General features: G+C 39.3%; 1 protein-coding gene across 3 annotated transcripts in view; it reads right to left on the bottom strand.

The window, feature by feature from the left end:
• LOC145547570 (NLR family CARD domain-containing protein 3-like) overlaps positions 1-16,031 on the bottom strand; it is a 70,779-nt gene that overhangs the window by 31,071 nt on the left and 23,677 nt on the right. The gene's annotated exons all lie outside the window — the stretch shown is intronic.

Here is a 16,031-nt window from a genome sequence, read left to right as displayed (position 1 = left end):
TTTTCTTTTCTTTCAATGTTTGTTGCACAAACTCAAATATATGCTAGCTATCAGCCAACAATTCAATCAGTGAATTTGTGTTTTTTTCTCAAGTACCCACCTGGACTAATTTATAATAACATTGACAAAGTTTGCCATTGGTACACTTTACCTAAAAATAAAATAAAATGACATGCTCACTACAGGCTCCAAGAGTTGGTCACAACATGGTGAATTGTTTTGTTACCTTTAAAATTATCTGCAGCTTTTACACTTCTTGTAATTGATCAGCTTATAAATGATCAATGTGAAGCATCAGTTTGCGTTCAAGAAGATCATATCAGTCAGAATAAGTAAAATAACATGATACTCAAAATAATCAGAATTATATTTCTCTGAAAGGTAATGTATCCTTTTTAGGCTGTATGATTGAAATATACGATGAAAATATTTAATTCACAGAATCCTGATAATAAAACTTCAATTGTGAACTGAATAATTAGATTGCAATTAGACACAAAAGAATCAACTGTTAATTAGTAATAATACTATGGAAATGACTAGCAACATCTGAACAAACAAGAAACTTGACAACCTCAATGGATTTCACTCTAATGAACCGTCTGACTTTCTTTAGTCGACTAAATTTAATCTTACCAAATTGTTGCCGTAGAGCAAACAGGTACTGAGTTTGAAGCGGGTCAGATGCCTCCAGCCGTCTGCTAAAGCTTGACTCCGGCCTTCCTCACTGTAAAATAAAACATTCTGTTTAATTAAAGAGTTCAAGTGAACTTCATTTAATTCTCATCAACTTGTTGTTTGTTCTCATCTTAAATAAGTGGCAGAAACATTTGGATTTAAAAAAGAAAAAAAGATGCTTTACAAGTTAATCTATTTAAGTTGAGTCTGCAACAAATAGAATAAAATAAAAAGTGAATTATTTGATAGTAGTGAGGATTTTTGATGGTAAATGTTTAACATTTTAACATATACAGACATTACTCCATTTCTACTCAAGCAAACTGAGAGGTTTTGAACAGAACAACTTTGTCAACAACATGTATCTTTAATCTATGTAGTAAATACATTTCTGCTGCTGCTGCTCTAAGCAGAAAGTAAAATAAAATTTGCATTGAATAATATTTTGGATGAGTTTAAGAATATTGTTTGCCAAAATCACACAATGTAACTACACTTGTCTTTTACATGCTGCAGTAATTGAATCTTTTGAGGCAACTGGTTTGCATAAATTTAAGTAACTACAACCTATTTTCCTGCTCCACATACTTGGCTAGCAATGTTCCAGTTAGCTTCCCAGTCTGAACTTCTGGACAATGTCTTGATTCAGTCAAATCTTCTATCCTGTATCTCCTGTACTCTGATATTCTACAGAATTCATTCTGTGAAAGCTTTGCTTGCTGGTCTTCATGCTTTGAATGCAGCATCTGGTTTCTCTTACTTTAACCGCCCAACTTGCACCTGATTGGCATGTTAGCCTTTCAATTCCCTCCCAGTGAGGCGATGCTTCACAAAGCAAACTGTTTGTCAAACTGTTGATCTCCCTCAGAAGATGAGAAGGTGACTGAGTTTTAGACACTAGTAGCAGCTTATACAGCTTTTTACTAGATGGCAGCCCTACAAGTATATATCTTTAAATTATGAATAAATACGTACAATTTCATAATTATTCCATCCAGCGGTTATAGAAGTTTGGTAGTAATGCAATTCAGGGATTGTGGTTCCTTAATGTCAGTGTTTCTGATACTGGAGTGAGACAGTAAGAAGACAAGGAATAGGGTTAAACGAGGATTTAGAAATAAAATAGTTGATAGTTGTATTTACTGGGTTATGACTAGTTATCAGGACAAAATGAGACCTGAAAAACTGTTGGGTCCTTATGACCAAGGAGAGAACCAGTCATCTGCTCCAACAATTTATTACCCTTTAGGAACCATGTCTGGACACCAGGAGCAGGAACATCACAACATCCTTATATCAGATATTTCTCATCCTTATATCAGTGATTTAAAACTATTATAATTTTTGATACCATGCAGTAGACGGCAAAGCTGTGCTTGAATGTAAAAGTCAATTCTTCTTGACCGACAGAAAAGTGTAATGTGTTTATTATGAGTAGGATTAACTGAGCTGAACGAAAACAAAGAAAAAGGAGAAATTAATATTCATTGATACAGAACCAAATCAGCAAATATGAACTTATGAAACTATTGGAACCTTCTAGAATCTTATGTTGTGTACGATATTTAAGAAAATAATAGTGAAACAGCACTCATGAATTTCTTTGACTGTTATCTCTAAAACACGTTACTTTTTATGTTGAACACCAGACGTCTCACCTCTTTCCCAGTTTTTGACTTAGTTCCACGACTGCAGTGGATTTTATAGTCAGTGTTAAAAGCAGCACAGAATCTGAACCGATGGAGGAAATTTACGTCAACATGGAGCCTGTTGGACAAACTGCATCTAATCACACAGGTAAGAATAAAGTTAAAGATAAATCTAGTATGTATTTAATTACATTTTGTTCAGGTTTTTGCCTCTGTGTGGCTTTGGGAATCCTGAATGTTTTACTTTTGGCTGAACTCATCGCCATCAGTGAGTCTTGTTCTAGTCGTCTTAAAGATGAGTACATTTTATGTTTCTGTAATAGAAATGTCATCGGCTCTTCTGAAATCAAACTGACCAAATAACAAGGGTTTGAAAAGCATAAAGCTCGGTGACTCAAAGTGTTTCAGAGAATCATTACACTGTGTTACATGAGTTTTATTCATTTTCAGCAACGGATGCATTTGCAGCCATTTATGTTAGAATCTCTTTAATATCTCCTCTTTTTCACACTATTCACCCAACAATGTATTGTTCAGTGTTACCTCAGTTTAAATTCTACAACCATAACCAAAATTATGAAACTATTTTGTAAGTCTTATCTTTGATTTCTTTTTCCAGCTCATGACATGACAGCAGATTAGTAACTTTCTGACTGAGCAGAACAGCGACAGCAAGTTTCCCTCCACGAACGCAAACTTCACTGAAACGACTCCAGGAGACGAAGAGACGTTAAGGTTTGTCAAAACTTTGAAAACATTTGTATCTCATTAAAATGTCTAAAACTTTTCCCCTCTGAATTATAGAATATAACTAATAACTTTCCTTTTGTGGCTAAATGAATATAATGTAAATGAACAACTTTCATTTTAATTTATTAAGTACTGTATCATGTGTGTGTTCTAAAAACAACAATGTAAAAGAAGCAAAACTTTGTTGTTTTTTTTCTTACAGAACGAACAAACATCAGTTGTTCCTGTTAATTCAGGGGCTGCAGAAGAAGAAGAAAGGAGCAGATACAGTAGAGATTAATGATTAGGATTTGTGTTCAGTGTGATATTATTTATGTATATTTTCCTGGTATTTGCGGAATATTTTCCTTTTAATTTTAAACATTACAGTCGGTGGATGGTGCCTGTAAAAACCCTTCGTCCAGGAGCAGAACTCAATACATTATAATAGTTTAAAACAATTAAAGAAATACTATAATTATATATTATGACAATTAAGTATAAGTAGTCATATAAATAATTATAAACGTATTAATAAATTGAATTAAAAATCATTTTTATATATTTTCCAACTCCATTGAAATTTGTCCCTAGTTTTTGTCAACACTGTCAGACATGAAAAGAATGTAAAAAAAAATCAGGCATTATTGGGGGGCACCAGAACTTCTGAGGACCCCATGACCACTTCCTGTTTCTTCCTTTGCTAAGAAGGCTAGTTAGCTCCGGTTAGCTTATGCTATTCTTTAGTTTTTTCTACTTTTTATTCCCAAGTTTTTTGTCACAACCATGATGTGTCAACACCATAACTGACAATTTACAAAACTTTGATGAAATTTTGTGAAATAAAAGCTTAATTTTGGTAAAATGTAAAGATTTCATGGTCCTTCAGAATAAGATCATATAAATTGATAGTTTGGCATTTCGTCAACTCCGTCAGAGTTTCTGTGACTCTTTCAGTGAAATTGTTGTCAAATCTCACTTAAATGTGCAATTAATTCATTTTAATGTATTTTACATAAATAGCATTACATCACATGTACCAAGTTTTTCATTTTACTCACTAGTTTGTCACCTTCAGTTCTGTGTCAACTCCGACAGACGTACTTTTTGTTGTTTTTTTGTTTTAAATAATATTTATTTTGTTTTTTGAGAAGCATTTGTCGGTAAAATGAGTAAAATATCACTAATAGGGTCATTAAAAATTATTTTATATTTATTTTTGTCAGATGGTGATGACAACGTTGTAGGTCAGGTCCATTAAAAATGTAATTTTTTTTTTTTAATGTTGCAACTGGGAGCCTGTACCTCAGCATCTTTACATTTCCAAAACATCATTTGTCATTTTTGCATACTTAAGGTTGAGAAATGAAAAAAAGGGAAAATTAAAACCCATTTTGTCCCTATTCTCAAGAATCACTGACATGAAACCTAAAGATAAAATGGCACTCTGTGTTTTCCTTTCTTGTTAAAACTCTGACATGTTAAACAAAAGTTGGAGGATGGTTGTGTTGAGGATCGGTTCAGCACGAGGGGCTCTGATTGGTTCTGATTGGTTCTGATTGGTTCTGATTGGTTCTGGTTGTGTCTTAATGCGACTTTTACTACGAGACTTTATGGAACTCCAGTGGTGTCCAGTAATAAAGAAACAAAAAAAAGAAGGCAGCAAATGTTCATGTTGGTTCCACAGGGACCAACATGTTCTGCTCAGGTTCTGCTCAGGTTCTGTTCAGGTTCTGTTCAGGTTCTGCTCCGGTTCGGTCCAGACTTGCTGCTCTTATGAAACTGTCTAAACGCCCTGAAGCTTCCTGGTTATGTAACAAGAATCTGTTGAAACCTGCAGATGTTATGAAGCAGAACCTCCAGGAACATTCCTCACCGGGCCCGATGTGGGCCCAGACCGGTACCAGACCGGGACCGGACCGGGCCCAGACTGGGCCCAGACCGGGACTGGACCGGGACCAGACCGGGCCCGGACCCGGACCGGGTTCTGATGAATCGTATTCAGGTCAGGCAGTGAAACCAGCAGAGGAAGCTGGAGTGTGTTGTTGTTTGGTTACCATGGTGATGAATACATTTAAATTGCTGTACTGTTAAGTACAATGGAAATGACTTTTTTGTAAATTGTCTCAAGATTACCTATTGTAAATTAGTGTTAAATAAATCAACTGAATTGTATTAAGAAAGGTCACAATTTGCCCAACGGACTGGACCGTTGGTATGGACATACCATAGCCTGGTGTCTGAGCAGGTAAAGGTCACGATAATAAGAAGCTGTTGTCAGAAACCGAGATGTTAAGTTTGACTTACGAAGCAATTTTCTGAGACACGAGTCATAATATCCTGTTCAACATGATTCTCAGTACATAAAGTCTAAAAACAAGCATAAGAATCAACATAAGGTCATGAGCAGTGGTGGAGAAAGTACTCAAACAATGTACTTAAGTAAAAGTACAGAAGTACTGGCTTTTAAAAATACTTAAGTATTAAAAGTAAAAGTACTTGCTGAATGGACCTAATCACTAATATCATTAAGTGAACCGATTGTATTTAATTTAAATAGTGAGGAGGATTTCTGGCTCCGCTGAGTCAGATTCTGATCAATAAATCAATAAATTACTTATTAAACAGTTTAGTAAAAACAGATGAACGTGAATCGATGCTGAGACGTTTGGTGAGTTTTAGTTTTATTAGACGTCAACTTCACCTGATTCATGACCCGAAACCCAGCTGGACCCGTTTGGGTCAGAACCTCCTGAACGTCCTGGAGGCTTTTCAGGTTCCTGAAGCGAATCGTTGATTCACAGAGATGATCAGGTTCTGTTCAGGTTCTGTTCAGGTTCTGCTCAGGTTCTGTTCAGGTTCTGCTCAGGTTCTGCTCAGGTTCTGTCCAGGTTCTGTTCAGGTTCTGTTCAGGTTCTGCTCAGGTTCGGTCCAGGTTCTGTCAGGTTCTGCTCAGGTTCTGCTCCGGTTCGGTCCAGGTTCTGCTCAGGTTCTGTCCAGGTTCTGTTCAGGTTCTGCTCAGGTTCGGTCCAGGTTCTGCTCAGGTTCGGTCCAGGTTCTGCTCAGGTTCTGTTCAGGTTCTGCTCAGGTTCTGCTCCGGTTCGGTCCAGGTTCTGCTCAGGTTCTGTTCAGGTTCTGCTCAGGTTCTGTTCAGGTTCTGCTCAGGTTCTGTTCAGGTTCTGCTCAGGTTCTGTTCAGGTTCTGCTCAGGTTCTGTTCAGGTTCTGCTCAGGTTCTGCTCCGGTTCGGTCCAGACTTGCTGCTCTTATGAAACTGTCTAAACGCCTGAAGCTTCCTGGTTATGTAACAAGAATCTGCTGAAACCTGCAGATGTTATGAAGCAGAACCTCCAGGAACATTCCTCACCGGGCCCGGTCTGGGCCCAGTCCCGGTCTGGGCCCAGTCCCGGTCTGGGCCCAGACTGGGCCCGGTGTGGTCCCGGTTCTGGTCTTACCAATGAATCGTATTCAGGTCAGGAAGTGAAACCAGCAGAGGAAGCTGGAGTGTGTTGTTGTTTGGTTGCCATGGTGATGAACCTGGTTTGGGTTTATTGATTGATGATGAAGATGATGATGAAGCTCTGTCAGTTTTTGTCTCTTGATGGTGAACTGACAGGAAGTGAAGCCGGAGTCCAGCAGGAGGAAGCAGGAGCCAATCAGAGAGCAGAGTGAGAATGCTGCTGACCGGGTCAAAGAGCCGCTGCTGGATCAGCGCTCAGGTTCTGGTTCTGGTTCCAGAACCTGACATGGACGCAGTCAGCTTCTATGCTCCACAGATCTGGAACAAACTTCCAGAAAACTGAGAATCATCTGAAACCCTGAGCTGCTTTGAGGCTAACTGGTTAGCGCTGCTTCAGGACCAATAATCAATGAAACGTTGATCAATATATCAAATGTAACGATGATCCTGATGATGTCACTGATCCTGTGACTGATGGTGCTAGGAAACAGTCCCAGATTTCATGAGATAATTAAATCTGGTAGATATCTGGAGACATTTAGAACCAGCTGAAATAATCTATTCATGACAATCAAGAACATATTTGACTATTTATTGATTCCAATCGAATTTCTCTCAAATGTAAATTGATTGTTGCTATGGTAACGTGCTACTGTCAGATCACGCTCCCTGTAGTTTCATATATTCTAGCAACAGCAAAAGCAGAGATCATCCCACTTCCCAAGATGGAGATTTAGTTTAATAGTAATAAATAAATAAAGTTTCCTTTAAAGTTAATCACACTAAGTAACATTTAGACCCAACAGTCAAACTTTCATCAAATCAATCAGGTTGTCTGTTGTTTTGTCTCCAGCAAACTTTGCTTTAATTCTACTTTCTTTTTTCTATCTAATCATAAAAACAAAGTCAGGCTGAAAGAGAGTCATGAAACAGGAACAGCAGGTTTCCTGAGAGAAGAGGAAGTTTCCAGCTCATAGATTCATAGAAATAGTTGAAACTATTCCTTATTTCAAAGCATAAAAGTTTTAAAGAATGAAGTCTAAACATTCTGAGTAATTGAATAAGACCTAAAGTGAAATATTTAAATTAATATTGGTTTTGTAAGGACACTCAGTGGGACCCGGAAATTCAACCACACACAGGAGGAAGCAGTGAAAAAACAAGTTTAGTTAATATTCAGACTCTGGTTCAGGAAGAGTTTGTCAAACACAGCACTGAGGAGAGAGGCGAGAAGGCTGGTGATGCTCAGATAACGGAGGGTATCTTTGAAATGTTCATCTCAACTGGCCTGCAGAGCAGCAGACGGGTGGAGCAGAGGAGCTGAGGGTCTGACAACAGGGAGATGCAGGAAACCAGAGGAACAGTGGGAGCAATGAAGATCTGCACCAGGAGATCCAAAACGCAACATCCAGGGACTTTGTAGATAATCTGGCAACGAGGCAGAGACTGAGACGAGTTTAAGGTGGAACAGGTGAGCAATCAGGGTGGCAGGTGAGCTGGATGAGAGCTGAACACAGCATGGACAAGAATCAGAGCAGGTTTACTTAGAAGAAAACTGACTTTGAGGGAAAACCTACAAGTAAAACAAGTAACTGTAACTTTGGCATCAAATCATTAGAGTGATGGATTATTCTTGGTTTCTTTCCAGAACACCGTCTGAAACCCAGATGAAGATTTTAATAAGAGTTTGATGCTGCATTAAAGGGACATTGAGTCACATTGTTTGGGGGGATTTGTATCGATGATATTTGGGTGATTGAGACGAGAAAAAACACAGTTAGTTGTTGAAATAATGAATGATTGAGCAACAGCCTGTGGCTTTAATATAATAATCAGCTGACAGCAGGTTGGATCGTTGCTGTTTCTCCTTTAACTGGACAACCATCAACAGTCCAATCAGGCTTAGACAGCAAATAAGGGTGAACAATTATTTTAGGACACTTATTGTGAAAAAGTGATTTCTTCAGAATATGCTTGAGCTTTTATTGTTTTTCTACTTGTAGGACCAAAGATGCTGTTGCCATGACGCCTGCTGTCCTGCCATGTCTCTCAGTTGTCCTCCAGGACGATGACAGGCTTCTACAATGTCTCTGCTATGTTTTGCTTTTCTGCTTGTCAAAAATCTAAACTTTCATCTGTTTTTAACTTGTGCTTTTCTTATTATCCCCAGGATTCAGACGCCATGGCGACTTCATCCTGGTTCATGTGGGGTCACTGACTGTTATGTTAAGTTTATCATTTTGTTCAAATAAAATGTTGAATCTCGTGAACTTAAAGTCTTTCGTTGTGGTTACTTAACTTATTAAGGCAACTGGTTTCCTAGATTCTGCTAAGTAAACTGTTCATGTAAGATGGACTAACTTGATGTAGTTAAGAAGAGGATCATTTACTTGATATTTCTAAGTTGAAACAAATTCACTAAACTAAGTTAAATTAACTCGACACAATTACGTTGTCGCGGCCTTCTAGCTTCCAATACTCCAACTAAGGCCGTGTGTGTTAACAGGTGGGTTTTAGATTGAACGCACTTCCTCTTCATTTGTTTGCGAAAATAGATTGTTTATTTCTTATAAAATTAGTAACAAAATATCAAAAAATGTCCTACATCTTAATCGAAAACGAAAGTGAACTTAACATGGCGTTTCAAGTAAAAAGGTGCAAAATAAAAAGTCAAATTGAAAGTGAAATGCAAGTGAAATGAAATGGTCAAAAAATCATTTACCAACCCTCCCGTACACACCAGACATTTGCAAAACAATGCCTCCACCAAGCACCCGGTGTGTTTTTAATTACCTAAATTAATGGGAGGGGCTAACCAATTACCAACATAATCAATTCTAATTTACAAATTAATCACAGACTTAATTCTAACTTTCCAAAAATAAAAAACTAAATTAATAGAACTTACAAGTTGCAAACATTACAAATGGCCACCACATCCCGGCCCCTAATTCATCTAAATGAATTATAATATCTGCACACGTGGCCATTACCAAATACAAGATCAATATTAACAAGATTCGTTTAAACATCAATTTATGCAGTAGTCCATATTACAATTCTTTTTTGTGGTCTATTCATCTTCTTAGAAAAATCAAAAAGCAAAAACAGTCAATATTTCATGACTTCCAAGTTCTTCTCTTGTCCATGTGCATGGTCTGTGTATGTATTAAAAAGGTGTATGTAGCAGAATGAGATGTTTAGCAGGTCAGTAAATGAGCATCAGTGTAAATGTAGAGCCAGAGGTTCCAGAACTTAGCTCAGTTGGAGACAAACATTCATTGTTGTCTCTACACAGCCTCCAGCAGGAGACATATCTTGTTGATCGGTTTCTCCAGCACATTTGTTCTCGTCTTCACTCGAACACGTCGAACCAATCCACTTGCATCTGCCATGGTTTCTGTGATGCGTCCAATAGGCCATGAATTTCTTGGTGCAGCCTCGTCGACAACAAGCACCACATCATCAATGGCAAAGTTCCTGCGAGTCTTGTTCCATTTCCGTCGCTCTTGCAACATAGGGAGATATTCTTTCACCCACCGTTTCCAGAAAAGGTCCACAATGTACTGGGCCTGCTTCCAACGTCTCCAACTGTACAGGTCCTCCTTTTTGAACAAACCTGGTGGGAGCACAGGCTTACCTTTTAACTGGAGCAAATGATTTGGAGTTAGAGCCTCTAAATCATTAGGATCTTCAGAAGAAGGTGTAATCGGGCGATCATTTAATATAGCCTCCACTTCACAAAAAACTGTGTGCAAGCCTTCATCATCTAGTACTTGTAGGTTTGTGATGGAGCACAGCACTCTCTTTATTTCCTGCACCAGGCGCTCCCATACACCACCATGATGGGCTCCATAAGGTGGGTTGAAAATCCACTTTATGCCATCTTCTGCAAAGCATTTTTGGATTTTACTTTGTTTTAGCTCCAGCAGAGCTTGCTTTAACTCATGGTTTGAGCTGACAAAGTTGGTTCCGTTGTCCGACCTGATTTCCTTGACTTGTCCTCTGCGACAGATGAATCTTCTGATGGCGTTTATGCAGGAATCTGTGTCAAGAGAATGTGCTACCTCCAGGTGAACTGCACGACAGGTTAGACATGTGAAGAGAACTCCATATCTTTTAACAATAGTTCTCCCTCTCTTCACTTCTATCGGTCCAAAGTAATCAACACCAACATAAGTAAATGGTGGAAGATCAGTTGAGAGTCTGTCAACAGGAAGATCTGACATTTTTTGCTCACCTGGCTTTTGTCGTCGTCTTCGACACACCATACAATCTCTTATGATCTTTCTAGCTGCTGAATTAGCATGAGGGATCCAGTACTGTCGTCGAAGAGTAGAAAGCATATGATTTCTTCCTCCGTGTCCAACTTTTTCATGGATGTGTTGAAGAATGAGCTTTGAAACATGGCTTTCTTTAGGCAGTATTGCAGGATGTTTTGTTTCTTCAGGTAATGCTGCTTTGCTCAATCGGCCACCCACTCTCAACACACCATCAGTAACAACAGGATCAAGCTTGTACAGATGACTTGACTTTTTCACTGTACCAGAGCTCAGGGCAGCTATTTCCTCGCCATAATGTTTTTTCTGCACAAAGCTCACTATGGCTTCCTCAGCCTTGAAGAGATCATCAGTTGTGAGCTGAACATTCATCTTATTGTCCTGTTCATTACACATTTTATTTCCACAGTGTGCAGCTAGCAACTTCTTTGTTTGCATCCTCTCTTTTAGTTTCAGGATCCATGCTACACTTCTTTTTAGCTTTGTCCAACTGGAAAAGTACATTAGCAGCTTAGTAGTCGGACACACTTTTTCCAACAAGGTTGCACATGTCAGGATCTTGTCTTTAACCTCTGGATCAGTTTCCAAATGGACAGGTCTTTCCTTAATTACTGCTGGCCATTGGATCTCAGGTTTTGTGAGGAATTCCGGCCCACTGATCCAGGTGGAAGACTTTAAAAAAGAGCCAATTTTCATGCCTCGAGATGCTGCATCAGCTGGATTTAACTTTGAGCTGATGTATCTCCATTGAGTAACCTTTGTAAGATCATGAATGATGGACACTCTATTAGCTACATATGTTTTAAACCTTATCGTTGTGTTTGCAATGTACTGCAGGACGGTTGTGCTGTCACACCAGAAGACTGATTCGCTCAGATTGAGTCCAAGTTGCACTGACAGCATTTTGTCCAGACGTACAGCTAACACTGCGGCAGCAAGTTCAAGTCGTGGTATGGTGACTTGTTTTAATGGTGCCACTCTTGCTTTGCCAAAAACAAAGGAAACACACACTTCCTGTTTGTCATTAGATACCCTAAGATAAGACACAACACCAAATCCAGTTTCACTGGCATCACAAAAGTGATGCAGCTGTGCACTTCTTATCTCTCCAAACTCTTTGGGTGTGATGCATCTTCTGACACTAAAGTTGTCAAGAAGAACTAAATCTTCAACCCATTTTTTCCAAAGTTGGGCTTTTTCTGGTGGAATTCTCTCATCCCAGCCAAGCTTCAGTTTACATAAATGTTGAAGAATTTGTTTAGCAGGGAGAATAACTGGAGCCAAGAAACCCAAAGGGTCATAAATAGAGCTGACAATGGACAGAATACCACGCCTCGTTAGTGGTTTGTGCTTGTTTTCAATGCTAAAGGTGAAAACATCCTGTTCAACATCCCATTGCACCCCCAGGGTTCTTTCAGTGGGAAGCTGGTCCCGGCTAAGATCTAGCAACTTTACACATGTTGCTCTATTTTCCTCAGGGATCTGAGAGAGGACAGAGCGCTCACTACACACCCATTTATTGAGTCTAAATCCCCCCTTGGTACACACCTCAGTGAGCTGTTGATAAAGAAAAATGGCCTGCTCAATAGTCTGGACAGACCTGAGACAGTCATCTACATAAAAACTGTGTCTGATTGTATTAATAATCTCTTCTGGGTACAGATGTTTGTTGTCCTCAGCAGTCTTTAAAAGTGCATATGTGGCACAACTAGGAGAAGAGACTGCACCAAAAATATGGACCAACATTCTATGCTCAACAAGCTCTTTTGTGATGTCACCGTTGGGCCACCAGAGAAAACGTAGGTAATTTACATGTTCTTCAGCAACTCTGACTTGGTGGAACATCCCTTTAATGTCTGTCATAAGTGCTATTGGATCTTGCCGAAAACGAATGAGTACACCTAATAAGGTGCTAGTCAAATCTGGTCCTTGTAACAGCTCTTTGTTCAGTGATGTTCCAGCAAACGTTGCAGCACAATCATAGACAACCCGCAGTGTTTTCTTGCGGGGGTGGTAGACCCCATGATGAGGTACGTACCACACCTTTCCTTCCTCCTGTTCCACTTGATCTTGTGGAATGATTTCTGAATGCCCTTCCACACTAACATTATGCATAAATTCTTTGTACTCTTCAAAAAATAGTTTATCCTTCTGAAATCGTTTTAACAGACATTGCGCCCTCTGCTGGGCCACCTGTTTGTTGTTGGGCATTTTTACTTCAGGATTACGAAAGGGTAACTTTAGGTAATAATGACCGTCTTTAAGCACCGCTGACTTTGACATAATGTCCATGAACTGTTTGTCTTCTACAGACATTTCAGCATGCTCATTGCACTGGTGCTCTACAAAATCTTGGTTATACTGACTGACCAGCATTTCTTCCAAATTACTTATAGAAATACGGTTCACCTGAATAGAACCAGCAACATGTCCATTTTCTTCACTAACCTGGCTGAGAGGACCATTAACAACCCAACCAAGGCGTGTTAGCACAGCATAAGGCCCACTACCTTCACTGTTAACTATTTTCCAAGGTTCCAATGCTTTGGGAGAATTTACACCAATGAGCAGCCCAATGCCAGCATCTATTGGTGTCAACTCAACACCTCTTAGATAAGACCATTTTCTTAGGTCTTCCTCTTTAGGGATATTTTCTTTAGTGACAGGAATGGATTGTTGAGTATATACATCAGGCAACTTCAAGTACTCATTTTCTTTTAAAGCAGCTACTTCCAAACCAGATAATCTATAGCTACTTACTTGCTTTTCCTGACCCATGGTTTTTAGCATGATTTCCACTTTCTTTCCAGACGCATTTAACTGCATCATCAAAGCCTCTGTACAAAATGTTGCAGAGCTGCCTGGATCTAGAAAGGCATAAGTCTCTACAATCTTTGTCCCCTTTTCCAACTTTACTTTTACTGGGACAACTGACAGAGCACACTCTTTAGACCCGGCCCCAGTGTAGCTACCAACATTTAAAGATACAAGAGCACTTGAGACTGGTGACTCTTCACCCTCGGCCTCAACTGTTTGACGTTGCTGCTCTGCCGGTTCAATGTGCAGAACCGTAGGGTGACTTTTACTACAGGTGAGGCATGTTAGACGCTGTGGACAGTTTTTACTCATATGCCCCTTCTGTAAGCATCCAAAGCATATACCTTTACTTTTAATGAAAATCACCTTTTCTTTGTTGGTTTTCCTCTTAAAGGAGTCACATTTTTCTAAGCAATGACTTCTAAGACAGAATAAGCACAAAGTTTTAGTCAACTTTACATCTTCATGATTAAACTGGACCTGTCTGTCATTGTTCTGTTTAGAAACTACAGCAACAGAAGTGGCAAAACTGCTGCTTCTAGTTTTAAAAGGAACCTTTGATGGTTTTAAGCCATCTTTTCTTTTGTAGTTTGACCTTCTCCAAAAACAGGATCTAATGCAGCTTTTGTTTGTTTTTCCAAAAAGTCAAGAAGATCTTTAAACTTTATTCTACGATCGTACTTTTCTGCTATGTCAACCACAATAAGTCGCCATTTGTCACGAAGTCTAAAAGGTAACTTTGAAACAAGAATCCTCATATTGGTTGAGTTTTCAAGCTCATCAATAAACCCAGCTTCATCCATTGTGTTGAAACAACTTCTTAGAAATAATGTATAAGCTCTTAAAGCAGTGGCATCATCAGACTTTAAAACTGACCAATTCAGAGCTTTGTCTATAAATGCAGATGTTATTTTTGCTCTGTTACCAAAGTTCCACTCAAGCTGTTTTTTAGCCTCTACATAAGCAGTTTGTGGACTCATGTGCATACAACTTCTCACTAAAGTTCTTGGCTGTCCTGAGGTAAACTGTTCTAAGTAGTAAAGCCTGTCCTGCATGTTATCCGTCTTAGTTTCTATTCCTTGCTCAAAAGCCTTAAGAAAGGACCTAAAATGTAAAGAGTCTCCACTAAAAACAGGGATTTCTACAGATGGCAGGAGTGACAGTCTTTGCTGTTTTACAAGCATTTCAGTGATTTCATTCTGCTTCTTCATGATCTCTGTTAAAGCACTACTGTGAACATCAACCTGAGATATTTGTCTTGGGCTTTCCCCTTCCGGTTTCACTTTTAATGTTTCATTAATAGATGTCTCTTGGGGCATTGGCAAAGGTGCAAGAGTTGCTGATCGCTTCTGTGTTCTTGGAGCCTTTTGAGCTGTAGCAGCGGGTATGAACTCAGATGCTGCGGAACCTGATGTTTCCCGACTTGCGACGTCAGCGCTGGAACTTTTCTGTTCTTGCGCAGAGTTGTAGATTTTCATCTTTGCATCCGCCTTCACCAGCTTGGTCCTCAAAGCCAATGCTTCTTTTCTTGATTTTAACTGGAGTTCTTCCAGCTCGAGCGCGTGTTTTTCTTGCAGCGCATCCGCCTCCGCTTTCAGAGCGGCTCTTTCCACCTCGGCTTCCATCAGCGCCATTGAAGCCGCACGAGAGCTCGTGCTCCGAGCACTAGAGGTTTTACTCACTATACTGGGCGTCGTGCTCGCTGGTTTAGCTGCGGACCCAGATAGCCTTTCAAAGTCTTTGCTGATCGTCTGTTGCACCGTCTGTGAGACGCTGTCATCCGGCTCAACGTCACGGTCATGAGATGCCGCCTTTGATTCAACTTCAAATGCTGAACATACTTCGCTCTTCTGCGCATCAGGATTGCTATTCATCCAAACTTCTACCTCATCCAGGAACTCTTTAAAACTGATCAACTTTGGTTCATACCAATCGCAGTGATCGGTTTCTTTTTCATCAACGTTCAGAAGTCTTTGAACTGAAGATTGCAAGTCCACAAACTCTGCTAAATAATTATTGAAAGTTTTCATATGCTCATCTATGGAGGGTTTTAACTCTCCAGCATCAATTAAAGCATGAATGTCATTTCTTTTTCTTGTCAGAACGCCGAGTTTGGCTCTGCGTCTTTTAATTAAATTAAAGAGTTCTCTTTCCTTTTCAAATTCTTCATCTTGTTCATCCATTTAACACAAACTTCGATTCTCTAAATCCAAAAGATAATTGTCCAAAACAAACTTTTCAATTTGCAGCTCAGCGTCTGCTTTCTCCAACAAAGTATCGCATTTACTCACGAACTTTGTGCGTCTTCTCCAAGTCCATTCCATGAAGTTTCAGTCGCCAAGTGCGATCGTCCAATCTTCCAAGCTTTTCCAATATCCAAACCTTCCAAAAATGTTCCAAAAAATGATTTTTTGACTTAA

This window comes from Poecilia reticulata, chromosome 12, assembly GCF_904066995.2.
Source record: "Poecilia reticulata chromosome 12, P_reticulata-male-v2, whole genome shotgun sequence".
In the NCBI taxonomy this organism is placed as follows: domain Eukaryota; kingdom Metazoa; phylum Chordata; class Actinopteri; order Cyprinodontiformes; family Poeciliidae; genus Poecilia; species Poecilia reticulata.
This window is presented reverse-complemented; position numbering and strand designations above follow the sequence as displayed.